This window comes from Varanus komodoensis, unplaced genomic scaffold (assembly GCF_004798865.1).
Source record: "Varanus komodoensis strain SLA01 unplaced genomic scaffold, ASM479886v1 scaffold17, whole genome shotgun sequence".
Lineage (NCBI taxonomy): Eukaryota > Metazoa > Chordata > Lepidosauria > Squamata > Varanidae > Varanus > Varanus komodoensis.
In genome coordinates this window covers 20,445,175-20,463,500 of record NW_025335505.1, presented here as the reverse complement: position 1 = coordinate 20,463,500, position 18,326 = coordinate 20,445,175, and the positions used below count along the sequence as shown (strand labels likewise).

General features: G+C 40.2%; 1 protein-coding gene across 5 annotated transcripts in view; it reads right to left on the bottom strand.

Annotated features, from left to right (window-relative positions):
* The window catches only part of NFATC1 (nuclear factor of activated T cells 1), a 148,285-nt gene that overhangs the window by 86,149 nt on the left and 43,810 nt on the right, over nt 1–18,326 (bottom strand). The gene's annotated exons all lie outside the window — the stretch shown is intronic.

Here is an 18,326-nt window from a genome sequence, read left to right as displayed (position 1 = left end):
TATTGGAACAATAAAAAGGTGCACTCCAGGAATGTCTCATTATTGTGGATGACCTAAGGCATTTCAGGCAGACTTTGAACAGTGCTGCTTCATACATTCAGAAATTTCACACAATGCCTTTCTATGAAAAATAAAAAGGGTTAACAATGAGGTCTGTGTTTTCTCCAGAAAACCAAGCCTGTGGAATCATGAAAACTTGGAGAGCCCATGTTTCATCGCTTTTTATGTATTTCTGCCATCAATATTTGGGCAAATGTTGTTTTAAATCCATAGGAGAAACACCACCATGTTCTTAGGTACTTCCAAGAAAAGTGTGACAAATTCAGATTGCTAGAGGTTCACATCACATTTTTAGGAACTTGAGAAACTAGGTTCTCTCCAGCTGCTGATACAGAAATCTCCCTTATAATTATTCGGCATATTTTTAGAGCCATGTTTTATAAGAGACCTAAGCAACAGCCTAATACACAGATTTGATAAGCACTTTCAAAGTGATACCGAGATAAACTATTTTAGCTCAGCCCCCGCTGCTCTGGCTCACCATTTTCATCTGTCACTTTAAGAGGGGGTATGAAAAGGTTTATGGCTGTAGTTTGCATCGCACTAACATACAAGATGCTTAAACATAACAAATCAAAAGAGCAGATTGGAAGAGGCATGGAAGGGGGAAACCTCAGCTAAGTAGTTCAATCTGCGCTAATGTCTGGCTACCTCTTGGCAAGCCGTACAGCAGTCAGAGCGTCTGATGTGCACACCATGAAAATGCAGCCAAGGAGAGCCTTCTGTTGCACGCAAAGGCCCATTATATCTGGCACAACTGGCATTCCTTCCACTGAAACTTGTGAAATGCTGTAGTTAGCAAAATCCACAAAAGTATTGCTAAAGCTTAAAAGAAAGGTTGAAGAGTAATAGCTTTTCTTAGCTGATAAATTCTTTTAAACTAGCATACGGTGCAAATACTGGCTTAGTACGTGGAGGGTAGATGAAACAGCTTCTGGAAGCAGCTTCCTGGATAGCATGGAGGTTGTTTTTGGAGGCTGCTTTTGGGAAAGGGACTTCAGAGCCGCACTGCATGCCAGAGCACAAGAAACCGCCCTTCATCACTAAGCCGACTAACTGGTCCTTGTGCCACAAGGAAGGGTGGATAATGCTGAAACAATCAACAGCAACTATGCTGTGTTAATACAACAGTGTGTGATGGTGCATGTCTCTTCAGAAGTCCTGCTTAATTCAAGGGGCCTTACCCCAGGAAAATTAGCATTTTGGGTTTACAGTCTGAAGTATGTGACAAAGGCAGATAACTCTCTCTTTCTCTAGATGGTCCACTTAAATCCACTGGGGGGAAAGTAGCTCATTCTTTACTTCTGAAGGCTGTGCGAGACCCAGCATCACAATGCTGACCACTTCAGTGTGTGTTTTGTCACAGATAGCATATTAATGCTGTTGCATGTGGACGAAAATTATTTTTTAAACCAAACAGAAAATGTCCAAGTGAGCAGCTGAAAGAGAAAACTTTTTGTGGGTGGAAGGGGTGGTTTCCAAATTGGTCGTGGGGCTAACAGCAGTTCAATGCAGAGATTTCTAAGGACAGGCATAATTCAGTCATTGGAGTTTCCTAATGAAATCTTAGGATTGTTCATTCCCATCTCAGTAGTAATCAATGAAGAGAGATTTCTGGGAGGTGGGGGGAATAACTTGCACCAGAAAATGCGCTTCCCAGAGAGGTTCGCCTGGTGCCTGCTTTATATGCTTTTCGGTGCCAGGTAAAATTCTTTTTATTTAGCCAATATTTTAAAGTTTAAATCTTTTTTAATCTGTTTTATTAAAAATATCCTTGGTCATATTTTATCTTGTTATTATAGTCATAGGCCATTGTATTTATTGTTTATTTATATTACATTGTAAGCTGTCCTGAGACAACTGCTGTATAGGACGGACTAAAAATCCCATAAACAAACAAACAAACAAACAAAGTGTTGTGATGCCCTAGAGCAGGGGCAGACAGCTGGTGGCCCTCTGGTTGTTTTGGCCTGCAAAACCTCCAACGTCAGGTATGCTATCCTGAATCGATAGGAGCCACAGGCTGAAACATCTGGAAGACCTCAAGTTGCACTCTTCTTCCCTAGAGAGATTTAGTTTAGCATATTTATTTTACTGGTATTTAGTGATCAAGAAAACAAAAGACAGTGCCCCATATTATTTTTTTCCCAATCTACCACAAAAATTTGACCAGAAATATTTGAGAAGGAAAACTGAAAGCGCACAATATGATTTAAATGTGATACTATGTCAATATTTAATATTTTTATTGTATAACTTTGTTTTTGTATAACTTTGTATAACTTTGTTTTTGTTGTAAACCGCCCCGAGGCTTTGTTGCGATGGGGGCGGCATAAAAATGTTTTAAATAAATAAATAAATATTTTTACTGGAACGCTTCTAGAAATTTAAAGGCAATAGTATGTATTTACCTTTCATTGTTTAAGAAAAATCAAAGACACTGAACACTGTTGATTCCATAATTAATTTTAGCCACTCAGAAAATTTCATGAAAGGCTGACAGCCACTCATCTATTCCTGCAAAGTTCAACTCTCTCCTGCAGAGATGTCGCTGACGCCATTTATGAGTTCCATTTTTCTCTGAGACATTTATGTATTTCAGTGACTATATGTATATATATTCTCTCCAATACTTGTTAGGTATAATCACCTCAAAGCCATTCATTACGACTTTGGAACTGCCAGGCTTGCCTAATATTGTATATGCCATTGGTTCACTTTTACTTATGCAATGGAACATTTTCCAATGATTGCGGGAGGGAATTTACCCAGTTTTTTCCAAGGAAAAATTTCTGGCTGCACCACTGGACGGAACACAAGTCTTGTGTGTCAGGAGAACTTATAAAGGAGGAAAGGGAGTACGGTATTATTCATCATTTTACTTTTCTTCTAGTAACTGAAACACTAACCAAAACATGGCCAGAAGGAACTGGTCTGATGCAGGAATTTCCTTCTTTCGGATTAAAAAAGCTACCTGTAACAGCTAGTCATAAAGCAAGGAAGGGCCATCTGTGGCCCTCAAGACGTCTAGGCCTACAACTCCCATCAGTCCTAGAAAGCATAAGCAATGGTGAGGGATGATGGGACTTGTAAGCTAAGACATCTGGAGGGCCACGACCTTTCCAAGTCTGTCACTGATGCATGGAAAGAGAAAGAAAAGTGGCATCCAGCCGCCGAGGCACTCTACCGATCCGAATGTGAGAGCACAGAGGTGGGACAAGGGTCCATCGGCAGTGGGTCACCTAAGCCATAGGGTTGCAAACACAGCAAGAATTGTTGGGAAGCCAATCCAAAGTTCCTACGGTGCACACGGAAAGCCTCAAGCTAGCAGGGTAGCTTGAGTGGGTGCTCTTGTTTATAGCTTACCGACATTACTGTAGCCAAACAAGCTGGCTGCTGTTTTGTGCCTAGATATTCTCTAAGCTTCTTCCTGGGCTTGGGACTTATTAGCTTTGTTCCTCATGAAATGATTTGCATGTCAACAGTTAAGCACGCTGCATCCTATCTGCATTAACTTCTTATGGGAAATGCTGGAGCCATTCTTAATTAACTCCTGTGAACCTCCCTGAACACGGCGCCCAGCCAATCATAACACTGTTATGGGATAAAAAGAGTCCTTGCACCAAGCACTCACTCCAGACAAATTCTATGGTCTATATACTCTAACTCAACCCATGTTTCCAAAAGCTACAAACAGCAGGGGGTGGGGAGGTAAATGCACTCAAACTATTAATATACAAAAATATCAACAGCCTTTGCCTTAGTTTGACCTGGAGAAGGTATGAACCATCTTTCTGGGATGCCAAGTCTTCATTTCCTGGTAAAAATTTATTTACAATGTCACAGGGTACAGGTAAAGGCGTTTTACTCTTTGATGCACATCTCAGATTTTTCCCTTCACCAGCACTATTGGGGTCTGCAAAGGGTCTCTAGTTCCAAAAAGAAGAGGCTGCAGCTATCAGCTATCAGAAGCCACGTTTCTGCTCTAAGCCGACCTTTTGTAGTGGGCGGTATGCAGAGTGGGGAAGATACATGGGCAGGAAATCTATGATTATTTTTTCCAAAGACATATGTCACTTACATGGCTGCACAACTGTGAGTTACACTTTATTTTAAAACCGACACTCCTTGCATGCTCAGCTCAAATGTGAGCATGCAACCTGACCTCCTGATTCTTCCCCAGTTGCTGCTCTATACTGAGGCTTCTGACATGCACTCGCAGTATAAACACAATGGACAAAACACAGATGATCTGTCAAACTCCTCCTACTTGTCCCCCAATTACAACACTACACATGGGGAAAAGTATGGGCACAGAAATCACCCAGAAATAAAGCACACGCCAGTTAAGATCCTACTAGGGTCATTTTCAGAGCCTTTAGCTCACTGCCAGAGCCTTTGGTTCTCCTTTAATCCATGTTTACCCAGGAAAATCTTGCATGGAAAGTTCCTGTATCACATATGATAGGGCTTTGCCCAGTGTTTCCATTAAAGCTGTACCAGTGCAGCTGCTCTGGGACAGTGCTGGATTCCAGTGCTGGAACTAAGGGAAGAGGAGGTGTCTTGTTTTGCTGTTGCCTCTGCACAGCAGAGCAGAATATTGGGGCGGTGATCTTTTAAACCCTGTGTTCTTGCCTAAAAAACCTTTAGCAATTTATGAGTAAATATTTGTCAGCCTTGCGATGTCACTCTTCCTCCTCATCCCTTTCTTTTTGGATTTGAAAACAGATCTTGCAATTATTTAGGGTGCTTATTTAAGCCAGATTTTTGCTTACAAATGTATTACAGACTAAGCCATCCACTTATGGTGGCTCTAGAAGCGGGAGAAATGAATGTCTGGAATTGAGCTCTACGCCCAAAACCCCAGTTGTGTATCTCTTCATGATGGACAGTCTCCCTGCAAGCAAAAGCAAACCATCCATGTCAACGGAGGCTTTCATTTATGAATGCCCCCTCCATGAAGTGAGGGGGGATTAGCTTGGAAAAGGGCTTTTTCTGTTATTGCTCTTCACCTTTGCAATTCTCTTCTGAAAGAGGTGCAACTGGCACCCTCATTTTTTTGTTTTTGCCAAGTAAAGATCTTTTCATTTAATCCTTGTTTTTAGAATCATGATTTTGTTTGGTTTTTGCGGCTGGTTGAAGTGTTGCTTATATTATTGTTCAACCCTTCTGTTTTTGCACTTTATATTAGTACAATTTTGGGTGGCTTTTTAGCTAGTATTGTTTTATTTATTATTTGTGTGCTATGTGGGCCTCTCAGAGAGCACTTGGGCTATGGGGCAGCATACAAATACAGTAAGTAAGTAAATGGTCAAATAATAATCATTATTTGACTGGCGCCAGCCTGAGGAAACTATAGGGTCCAGGCTCCAAATGCCACTGAGCTAAAACTGCTGTTCTCCTTTTAGTACTGACAATAGTAATGTGTCATTTATTTTCTGACTTGTATCACTTAACTGTCACCAGGCCATCCGTGGCTATAGAACATGATGCAAGGACCAGCATTTTAAAAGCACATGTTCAGCACTTGCCTCATTTTAGATCCTGCACCTATGTAGCTTAGCTATGACAGATGTAGCCGTAGCTGTTCTTTAAGATAAGAGCAGTTGCCTTTCAGATGGATTTCACTTGGCTCTGTAAGGGCAATCTTCACAAACAACAGTGTGTGACTTGCTAGGTGTTTCAAGGCACAATCCTATGCATATTTATACAGGAAAAGTCATGTACCTTTTTCTGCCTAAATATGCATAGAATTGTGCCCCGAAGCCATCTTCCTGCTGCAGTTTGTAGAGTAGATGCAATCAGTTGAAGATTGAACAAACAAAACAGAGGAGCTGAATGCTCAAAGGTAAAGAAAAAGATATATACAAGATAACTGTAAACCTGGAAGGGTGTGAGTGCTGTTTGGAATTATTAGAAAGATATTTTTCCTAATATATTTGTGCATAAATATATATGCATACTTTCCACATGTTCTGGAATACTGTTCCTGGCACGGGGAACATGTGTCACACGCCCTATTTTTATCCTTTTCTTTTTGTAATATGGTCCCAAGACTAAGGTGCCACCGTCAGTCCCTCTGTGACAGGACATTGCTGACAGAGAACATTCTTGGCAAGATGAGAACAAGAATTAAAGGAAGCATCATGGATGTTCGGCATAATATACATACTACACTGCTTTTAACAATATATTGCTTTCTATTCTGTGCTAATAGGCATAAATGGAAACAACAACTAAACCCAAACCTGTATTTGCTTTTTCCTTTGCCAGCATTCCATCAAGAAAACTGAGCATTATGTGTGTATTCAACTGAGACTATGCTTTAACCCAGCCCAATGAAGTGCATAAAACTAAAAGATCAGATAGACAAAGATGGGAATGGTCAGTTGGTGAACCTTAAATATACAAAGGGCACAAGCCAGTGCATGTATAAACTGAAAAAGCCATCTAATTTCTAGCATGCCCTAGTCTGCCTTGCTGGCTGAGGAATGCGAGGATGTGTAGAGCCTTCTGCTATTTAAGCACGCACAGGATTGTGACTTAAGTCTCAGATTCTATTGCCACCTAAAGGCTTATTAATAAGGACATGGAGCCTGGCATTCTGCCCCTATTAGCAGTGTTTCACGGCTGTTATTCATTTTCCATACTTACTGCAGACTGAATGGCTTTACAGAATGTGTAATATAATGTCCTGCAGACTTCTTCAATACAGAAATATCACATGAAGGGTTTGCTTACACTATGAAACTCGATGGAAGCTCCTTGTGCAGGAGATATGCCTGTTGCTATCATTTCTCTTCTTTTTGTGGGGAAAGAAAACATTGCTGATCCAACCAGAAGCCTTTGAAGCTTATGTTTGCTGGCTTAAATTTTCTCTTTTAACTATATTTTGTATTGAGGCTTTGAACTTAATGTATTGTATTATCCATACTGTAGCTGATACATTGTTTTATAATTGGAATTACTATGCTGTGATCTTAGTGTTGTTTTAGGATTTTTTAAAAGCATTTATAATGTGAAAAAGATGCATATAGTAAATATTTAAATAGCTATGTAGAAGTTTACTCAATTCAATCACATCTCACCAGGGCGGGGGAGGGGGACACATGCTATCTATTCCATAGTCTACCATTTGCAAAATTGCACTTAATTTAAATGAAATAGAATAAAATAATTAACTGAAAATAAGCTTGGCTACCCTCAAACTAAGTTGGGTTTTGAAAATTACTCCACACATTCCAAAATACACATCTCTCCATATATGTCCTTGTAGCTCAATGAAAAAGTCATATTTTAAGCTCAAGCCTAGAGGAACATCTACTGCACAATCTCCTTTAAAACAAACAGGAACTAGGCAAGACAACAGGAATCTCAATAACATTGGTGAGGTGCATGCAGAAGATATTCCCAGCTGGTTTGTGATCAGTCTATCCAAGAATAATGTAGAAGGTTCAAAGGAAATTCTGAGAGGTTACTAATATTACCTGAACTGGCTAGTTCAAGATTGTTATCAATGGTTACCACCAGTGATGGCTAAGAATGACAACCCATTCTTTCCACACAAAAATCCATGCCTGATTCTATAAGCTTTCCTCAGAATGAATGTAGGAGTTACTGCTGCTGTTGTTACATAACAGACAGACAGACGTCTTTGCTGATCAACTGCAAATCATCTGGAAACTTACCAGTAGAGCCAATCAGGTTTATCTTCTCTCCACTTAAATGGCACTAGAGGAACATTTCAGTTTATTTTCTATAAAATTATCCCTTAGGGCTAGGCAAGGGAATAGACTACAATGCTTAGTGGGAGGTATTACACATTTCTCCCTGCCTAATCTGGCAGATGACATATATTAGAAATGGCACTTAGGTACCTGTTGATTACAGAAAAGGTTTTATTTTTATCAACAAAATTCAGGTGGGTTCTTAAAAACAAATACATTTATTATGGGCTGGAGTAAGTTTCATAGACTAAACTCCACTTCTTCAGTTGCATCTAATGATCATTACACTCTTGCATGGAAGCTTATGCCATAAAATATTTGTTAGAAGTTGCCACAGAACTATTTTTTTCCTGCAAAAGGCTGCCTCTCTGGATGGATTAGCTTTTTTCTCATTTGCATCTTTTGACTTTCAAGAAACAGGTTGATAGGACACATATCAAAATACCTAGTTCCTTTCTGTCCCTAGAGGATAAGAATAAGCCCCATCAGGCTGGAACACCTGGTGACTGCAGACCCATTAGGCAGGGAAAGAAAAACTGAGCTAGAAGGAAATGGACAGGTGAGCAAGCAATCAGCAACTCTCCCTGATGAAGTGAGATATTGGGAGGGTTGAACAGATATGTTAAGATAGCTCTCTGAAGAGCTGATATCCTAAGAAAGCCCTCAGAGTCAGCAACCTGAACTAAATCAATGCTAGCATGATTAATGAGGCATACCTGTGGAATTTAGGAAGCTCATCCCAGTAACTCTATAAACCCATCCTGCTAAGAGACAAAGCAATAGAATGGCATTTTCTGAGCCTAAATGTGTCTGATTTTAATTAAGATTTTGCCATCACAAACTGCCAACATGGCTCTCCCAGCTGGTGTTTGGACCTTGATGTGGGAAGTGTTAGTCCTTTGCCTCCTGGATTATTGACTAATTGTGAAAGAAAAATCTTATAGTCAAAGGAAAAAAATGTGATTAACACCATGTGTGGTTTGGTTCCTAGACAATTCCAGGAGTGAACAAGCTAGGAGTTCTGCAATGAACTGGATCTTGAAACTTGTGCCATACCAACTCCACTTAGATCCCAAATTATGATGGTGGTGAAAACCCTTCTGTAAAACCCCAGACTACAACTACTAGTAAAAATAGTAATAATAATACAGTCACTATCATTATTGCTAGAATGTAACTTAAAATGTATCTTGGGGACCCCTCAGAACAGATTCTCACATCTGAGAAGTAAAATAGACACAAATAATATACTATGATTAAAGGGCATTTCAGAACAATAGTAAACAATCCTTCCATTACAAAGATGTTGAGAATAGGATATGGAGGGATAAGAAGAGAGGAATAAAAAATAACACGTAACTGTTGTCAAGTAGTATGGTTTCTACATTTAGATACTACAAAAACAACTGGGTTTCAGTCAGAACTGACCTTCTGAATTGGAAAGTATTTGTATTTGATACAAGAAAAGAATAATCTGCATGGTTTCAGATTAAGAAGGCTTGAATTCTAATTTGCTAGAAATTTATAGGGCTACGCTGAAACAGTAGAGTCTTATTTCATGGGTATGAATTCAAATCACATCACCGCAAATGTAAAGCTGCATTGTATCTTCACTTAAAGCTGGAACTCTGACTTTGTATACATAGAAATTATAATTTAATTTCCAACCAACATATTAATAAAGGTAATATCATTAGTTAAAGAATCTGTTCAAAATCCAAATGCTACAGAATGACAAAAATAAAAATAAAAATGATCGGACTCTTCTCCTGCCTTTTAAGCTTAGTCATATCTGGATAGAATGGGGAATTTGTATTACCTTATAAGGGCCTATTGTACAATCCACAACTAGTGAGTCAATTTGCCATTGGCTTCAATTTCATATGGACTGGACCAGAATTTAAAATCCTTATGAGCCACATGCCATTTGACTCCTACGTGCCATGACTTTCCCTTCTTATATGTACTGTGCAAATGGTGAAGTTCACATTTCCAAGTTCAGCAGGTGATCCATTTTTAGGAACTGGTCCTGGGTGTTACTAATTTGTACAAGATACTTGTAGGTATGTGTAGCCAAAAGAGGTATTTGTGGGAATAGTCCAGTCTGCTGAAAAAAACCTGGTGAAATAGTTCTGACATAAATAGCCAAGACAATAGTGGACAAAAGCATTTGATCAATTGTCACTATTTTTAAAATAGAAAATGAATGTTATTATTACTTTTAAGCTTCTTCCTGCCAAAAGGAAGCTTAGCTTATTTAAATGTATGCAGTCGTTTGAAGAGATAGTGCTAGGAACTACATTTAAAAGCTTCATTTCTGTAAATATTTGGAGAAGTCTAAGTACTGGGAAATACTGATTCATAACCATACTGTGTGTAATGGAGTTACTGTTTGGATGCCTGAGGATGAATGGACAGGAAAAACCAGACATTGCGAATAAGAACTGCAGCTTGCTCAGGTTAGTGTAATTCAGTCACCACTGGATGGATGGATGGATGGAGTAGTTTTAAGGGCTTGGATTAAACTTCTATGCAACTTGTATAATGATGGAATTCACACAATTCCACTTGCAACAATAATACTAATCTGATGTAGGCTGTCTAACTATGGTCTAGATTAAAAACTTCATGTGGAAGGGAACAAGGCTAGCCTATTCCACATTAATTTGCCCATATTACTATTACATTGAAGTAATAGAGAATAAAAAACTGAAAGTCAAATTTGTTTAATTGTTCCCTGTGACATCTTTTGGTACCCTACCTATTCTGTCATCTAAAACTCCTTTTATGTTTGACTTGTGATAATTTTTACATTACAGAGTCGGAAAGTAGACATATTTTGCCTTTCTGGGTGGCAAAGAAAAGGGGAAACAGGTCATTGCACTGTCCAGTCATTAGTTGGCACAGATGGATTTGCCATGTGCATACAGTGTCTGCCACAATAAGCACAGCAGTGTGCATGTAAACATGTGGGGAATACATATTTCGGATCTGTGACAAATCTCAGGTCCTCAGTGCTTTTTCTCACATGTTTACAGATGCTTCCCTCCCCTCCCCGCTTTACAACATGCAGTTTCTCATAGCAAGTAGGAAAAACTGTAACAAGATCATCTGAAAAACACATTCCCCTAGAACAGTGGTGGCACTTTTACAAAAGTGTTCACAAAGCAGATGGAAGATGCTCGATGTTTCTATAGCTCTGGTATATGACTTCTACCCTGACTGGAGCTGTGGGCAAGTAAACTGAAAATCAGTAAGTGAGACAATCCCTTCTCCCTGCAAAAAAGTCAAACAAATATTTCTAATTAAAAACATGAAATTCAATGGGCAACCTTGTTCCAGGAGCAATCATATTAGCAATAGCTCTCTCTTTCTTTCCTTCTTTAACATACCAGTCAAGCAACATTTCCAAAAACCTGCAGTAGAAATAGCACTACAAAACTGGGAAAAGGTTCAGAACAATTTTTACAGTAATCCCAGTTGCCACACATCCCAATTCACCATAACGTATTTTTCAATTCGGCTTATCTTACAAGGTAGCTATCTGTAGTTCCCCTGAAAATGTAGATTTGGATGCTAATGTGATGCTTATAAAACTAACTATAATGCTTGTAGAAAAGGAACTTAAAGTAACCAAGGATGTGTTTCCCTTTTGTATTGGTGAGTTTTAGTAGACTGGTTTAGAAACCAGCTTTTTCACAGCATTAGGAATTTAATGTTTGCAATGCCCACAATTTTCATGCCAAAAAGCAAGCGTAGGAGAGACCATAGATAAATAAATTTGTGTGGGGTGAAATATCTGCTATACTGTAAATAACATGCCTACATTTCGTATCCCAGTCTTTCCTTATCAGTGTGTGGTTCAAATTATGGCAGTATTTCCACCAAAGAGCAAAGGGCTGCGTTTCCCCTGTGCTCTTGCAGCACTCTGTCCCATACTCTTTTAATGGACAATCTGGCTGTAGATATGGGGCAATTAATCAGGGGGAAATGCAGGGATTAAGATGCCTCAATTATCATGGGACATATCCACTAAGCTGTAGACAGTAATGTGAAAATTACAGTTGATCTGTTGCCTCTCATTTATCACTACCAAAATATAGCTAAGGGCTCTTCCATGCAGTGTGAGGAACTTTCTGAGATTCTCCATCACCACTCACCAGACAAAAAGCAACTAACAAACTAATAAATAAATACAAGAAAGTATGAAACAGGATGTGAAATGCAGACATTTCTGCCCAGAAAGTATAGGCAGAAAGCATAAATTTGGCACTTTTTAACATATTCCTTTTGTCCTGAGTCAACCCAACTCATTCCAATGGTCCCTAGTGAAAAGGGCTATTGAGAAGCTCACTAATTTCTAAAGGAAACAAGATTCATAGATTAGGAATGACCAAACACGCCATCTCTTTTTCCTTTTTCCTAAACAAGTACCAAATTGAATGTTCCAAGAACTGAAATTTATTCTGCCAAGAGTTCATCATAAATAATCCCACTCCATCAGAACTTTCTCAGCATCACCTTTGCTGTATGTGAGATGTCAGTGAATTCATTTGCACGGCAAGAACACACTATCCAGCACTCATCTCATCTCATGAGTTGGTTGCAGTGGTTTCTTACAATCATGCCATGGCTTATGAATAGCTTGATAGGTTCAACCATACGTACTATGAAGCTCTTTCTACTGATGTGGATACACCAACTGTGCAAACAGCCCAACAAGAGTAGCTGCGTTGGTGGAACTGAAATCACTACAACTGCATGAAGAACCACTTCATATGAACAGTTTGCAGCCAGTTGCATTCTAGTTATAAAGTATACACTGTTGTATATATTTTAATGAAAGGTTTTTTTTTTAAAATTAAACAGCATGTAAACTCAGAAGTTCTGCTATAAAGAATGGAACTTAGATCAGACACATGTATGCATCCTATTTGTTACGACATTCAAAAATAGCAACATACAAGATATTCTAGGAAAGCCAAAGATAAAATATGTCCAGGTGGCATTTCCACAGTTACATAATCCATGACCTTAAAAAAAGTGTCTGCCCAGAACAGTTAAAGTTGTTGTGGTCTAGGAATACAGGAATCACTATTCATGGGAGAAAAAGATACTGAATGATATAGAAGTCATGAGGCCGGGCCATATGCTTTGAGCCAATTTTTCAGAATTGTTCTATCACCACATACAAATGTTCCAACTCTTTACAGAACAAAGTGTTCCAGCCCATTCAACCCAGAACTAAGGTGGTATATGAATACAAACAGTTGCAAGGAAGAGCTTCCAAAGAGAAGCCTTGAAGATCTCTCTACATGCCATACCGAATGGGCAAAGGGAAAACATGAACTAGATTCATAGCCTCCTACTTATTCCCATGGCTCTCTCTGCCCAAACTACCCCACCCTAAGTCTGCCTTTCAGATTTCACTGATATATATAATTAACTAATGATGTGTAATAGCAAATGCTTTCAATTTCCAGCAATCATTCCAGCCCTCCCCCACCAGCCCAACCCTACCTGGCAACAGCTTCATTTCCTGTATCTTTGAAAATGGTTCTAGAACATGCTGAAACTTCCCAACCATCCTATTTTTGGCTTTCAGCAAGACACAGTCTCAGCCCTTCCAAAGTTGCCAGATGCGCTTGACTAGCCCTGCTTGTCTGCCTCTGACAGCAACACATCAGACCAACATGAAGCAGGTGACGCTTTCTCCATCAATTCATCTGCACACCGGGAAGAAATTGCCTGGCAAATTGGTTAAATGTAGAGGAGGTTTAAATATGCTGGCGATCATATGCTAACTTTCTATGGATGCCAGCTTTTTATGGATTCCATGTCTTTTCCTAAAGCAGCCATACTGCCCCCTGAGGACAGGGAAATATATAGTGGCAATCCAAGGGCAAGGTGAATCAGTTTTTTACAGAATCACGACTGGGGAACCACTGTTGGTGAAACTCCAGCAGTGGGAGAAGGGGAAGTAAACATTAATCCAGGGAGGGGGAAGAGATGCACTCCAGAGCTCTATTTCCAAGCCTTTTAATGACAGTTGCGCACTTCCAAAATGTGTGGGGCTTATGTATGAGCTGCTCTGGTGGAACCAGCAGGTCCATTCAGCTCCTGATACTGCTCAGCTCACAGGATGTGGAGATGTTAACCCAAAACAAGCAAATCCTAAGGCTTTTTTTTGTTCTGCTTGTTCTGCAGTGGACCTACACTCTCACTCAGCCCCAGCACGGGTCCTTTGGCTCACTGAAACACGAGTCAGCAATAAAATGACCAATGGACGCCCCCACACAGCGCCCCCACACCATTTCTTCCCATACACCTTATTTTCATTCTCAAATGCTTCAACCTGCAGCCGACTCCCACAATAGTTCAAAAGCTTGGCAATCTGTTCATGGCTCTTGATTGGTCCAATTCTTTAATTTTGAAAAGAAATATAGCAAGTTACTGGATATCTGTCATTCTGAGAGACCAACTATAACACACAAACCTCTCAAAGCATAACTGGCCTTTTTGTTATGGCAATCCTTAGCATTTCTACTTAGGAAAAACATATTTTGGAAGCACAGAAAGTTACCTTAGGCAGCTTGGGTTATAAAGCAACCCTGTGCGCCTGGCTCCATGGGAGACAAAGCCTTCCCCATCTCCAGATAATTTAGTAATGATGCAAACCCCCACTCCCATCTATCTGATTTATGACAGCAATAATATTCATAAAGCATCTGCCAGGGTATTCTCCTTTTCAATGTTGATTATCTGCCTGATACTTTGTGGTTAGCTTTAACTATGCAGATGCAAGATGTGTAAAAGCCATTCAGCTTAGATTTATTCTTAAGAAGTACCGTCTGTCTAAAACAGAGCTATAAAACACAGGCTCCCTGTCTGGACTGTAGTACAGCTCTGTGGCTGGATGCTATTAATTGCAACCTGGCTAACAGGTGCTTGCCAACTTCTTTATATTCTCAACATGAGAAAGGATTGAATTTCCCTCTGGCTGAAAAGGTAACATTTTCTCTTAAATGCACATTACAGAATGCATACAAGGGAAGCCCGTCATGTCAGGATAAACTGGAGCACTGCATACCAGTAAGTCTGTTTTTAACAAGACTGAGCTGTGTCCAACTCATACTCCCGATGTCAAGTATTCAATGGTCAACATGCAAGCTGCTCCCAACCAAAAACTCCTTTCTGCCTAGTCACTTGTGACTGCACATATAAGAAAAGATTGGATCTTGGTTCGGCAATCGTAAGCAGCAGTTGATAACTGCAGTTCTTGCTGGGTCAAGCTTACCAGCCTTCTGGTACTGGTGATGCTCACAAGACTCTCACCCTGCCAGCTGCATCTTCAGCAGTGAGAAGGCATAACAGGCCCTATGCTGCTATGAATACAAGTGCAATTAAGTCATATTTCCAGGCAATTTCCCTTATTATGCAAAATGCAAACAAGCAAGCGGTGCGTCAGGCTACAGATGGCATCCTCATGCATCCCAAAGACACATCCATTCCAGGTAAGCTCTGAATAATGCAGAACTTTGCTAGCAGCAGTTAGTTTCCTAGATTGTTATAAAGGTACCCATCTCTGTTACAGCCTGCCCTTCTCAAACTGCACAAGCTGTAGTTGCAAGACTTGTAATTGCAATTCTCACTCTCAAGATGGATCCGTCCACATGGTCAGTTCCCAGACTGCAAGCTTCTTTGAGCACTGAATGACACTGCTTTGTCCCTCCTTGTTCATCTGGCACTTAACCCTTGGATATAATATGTCCACCCCTTCCTGTTCAGTAGAAGCCTGCATTCCCATGGGTCCAGACGATCCAGCTTGGCTGTCCTCCAGGAGATTAGATGACACCTGGACCTCTGACCCTGGTCTCCTGCTCCCTCACCCTTGGTGTCTCATCAGCATTTTCCACTTCCCCCCTCCTTGTCTGACTCCAAATCACTTCCCATGTCTCCTTGGGATATATCTGCAGAGGTGCTGTGCCCAGCTGCGAGACTTTCACTCATAAACTTGATTCTAACCTAAATATTACAAATGTGAATAAAACCCTGGCCTTGTAAAAGTCAATGCTAACAGTCCACAAATGCTGTGCCAGATTTATTATTTCTTTTATGTACTGAAGTGATGGAAGTGAGAGACAACCCAATTCATAAGAAATATCCTGGGAAACAGAAAATAAAATTTCTCTTATTGTTAAAAGGTAAAGGTTTCCCCTTGACATGAAGTCCAGTCATGCCTGACTCTAGGGGGCGGTGCTCATCTCCATTTCCTAGCCGAGGGAGCCAGCTTTTGTCCGCAGACGGTCCCCGTGGTCATGTGGCCAGCATGACTAAACACTGAAGTGCACAGAATGCTGTTACCTGCCCACCGAAGTGGTACCTTTTTACCTACTTGCATCTGCATGCTTTCGAACTGCAAGTTTGGCAGGAGCTGGGACGGAGCAATGGGAACTCACCCCGTCGTGCAGATTCGAACTGGCAAACTTTCGATCAACCAGCCCAGCAGCACAGCGCCACTGTGCCACCTGCATCCTCAGTAATTATTGTGCATCTTTGGTGCTATTTCAAAGCTTTCCTTAAACTTAATCCATCCAAGAATGAGTATGTATTCAAACAAGCATTTATTAAAATGTTTTGCTGTTTTAGGAATGTTCTGTAATAACATTTATTCTTTCATCAGAGCTGGTAAGCGCTGAAAACAGCCTTCAGCTTATAGATGTTGTCTCTCCCTAAAACATTTCATTTTTAAGCATTTTATGATTATGGTCAGGCTTCCCAAAGTGTTAGTGGCTGTACTGAAGAATACATTGGAGCAATCTTGTTTGAAAGTGAATGACTCAGGAAATGCCTTCATAGCAGCTTCCCATATTATGGCTCATTAGTATAATCTCTCCTCCAATCCAAAACATAGACAGTAGACAAAGGAAGTACTTGGAGAAAGACAATGTGCATCCTGCTGCTGTTTGTTAGCTACCTTTGTCTTTTGTATGATTTTTGCCTATATTATGCTTTTTGTTGTATCTTACCATCAAAATTTTAATCCTGTCCTTCCAGTTTTTCTCTCCCTGTTTTTGCTGTGAAGCTTGTAGAAGTTTATTAGCTTCTTTAAGATTTTGAAGAAAAGTATAGAAAAGGATGCAAGGAAGGATGGATGGATGGACAGACAGGAACCAGAAAAGCTCTCCATATCACAACTCTATATTTGTGTTTGCTTCTTCTCTTTCCTAGTAAGAAAGTACAGGTATTTCTGCAGTATTCTTTACTGAATCTTACATATACCTCTAGCATGAACCACCTTGTCTACTTCTGCTCTCTGCTAATGGTATATCATAACAGGGGTGATATATGGTATGGATATGGAGAATCCAGTCTTTGAATCTCCCTAATTTGTGTGATTCTATGGAGTAGTTCAAACCTTCAGCTCAGCAATAATTTTTGCATGACGAGGGAACAAATGGCCATGGCCACAGGAACTCCATCATGCTAGGAATTCAGAATTCATGTTTAAAACTGTGCATAGTTTACTTACTCGCCATGATCTTTTCCCCATACGGCAGGTTTCATATACTGCCAGTGCATGCTCTCTCAAAGTCTAAGATTGCTCTGAACCATGTAAAGGAAATTACTGGTAGGCTAAAAGTCTGCACTGGGATGAGCATGTCCTTGGCTAGCACAAAGGCTTTGTCTCACTTCCCTTTCCTTGTGTTTTCTACATTTTTCTGGACATGCACATCAAGAAGTCACATGGACATAGGAGTTGAAAACACTAAAGAATAAGGTGTGATAAAAATAAGAGGCAAGATCAAATATTCCTCTCCATTCACTGCAGAAACAAGCAGTTTTCGGCTCTAACCCTCGATTACCCCTTACTTCCTCTTTTGCTTCCTGTGTACAGAGCCTCAGCACTCTTGTACTCATGCATAGAAAATACTCTGTACATCCAAGCATCAGAGAAATTAAATGAGTTGCCTTGGGCCACACAGGATGTTAGTGGGAGGGCAGGATTTGCAATCTAGAATGTTGAATTCCCAGAATAGAAGGCCCTTTTTTGTCCTTTGCAACAACTCGACAGGGAAAGTACTGAATAACTAAAGAGGATTATGACTAGTAACCCAGTTTTATGGGACAGGTATGAAACACCTTGCCAAACATTACTTCACCTTGGCCAATTAACCAGCTCCTTTGATCAGCTAGTATGCTCAACACATTTTTAGCTCTTGCTAGGTGTGTCAGCTCATCTCACTCTGCAAGCATTCAGAAATCCTTAGGATAACCTGGGGCTGCCATGGCAGCCAAAAAGCCAGACAAGTTGAGAGCAAACATGTAGGAGTGAGAACTTGCACCAAGTGCACAGGTGAGTCCATGCATATTCACCTGCAGGGCAGCAAAAAGTATCAATAAGTGCATGAAGCCAAGGTTCCTCCTATAAACAGGTGACATCTGTCTCATCGCTAGTTTTCTGACTCAGTTGAATGGTCTTGGGAAAGAGAGAGCTAGCCAACCTACTAATTAAGTGAGCGTCAGTAGGCTTAATGT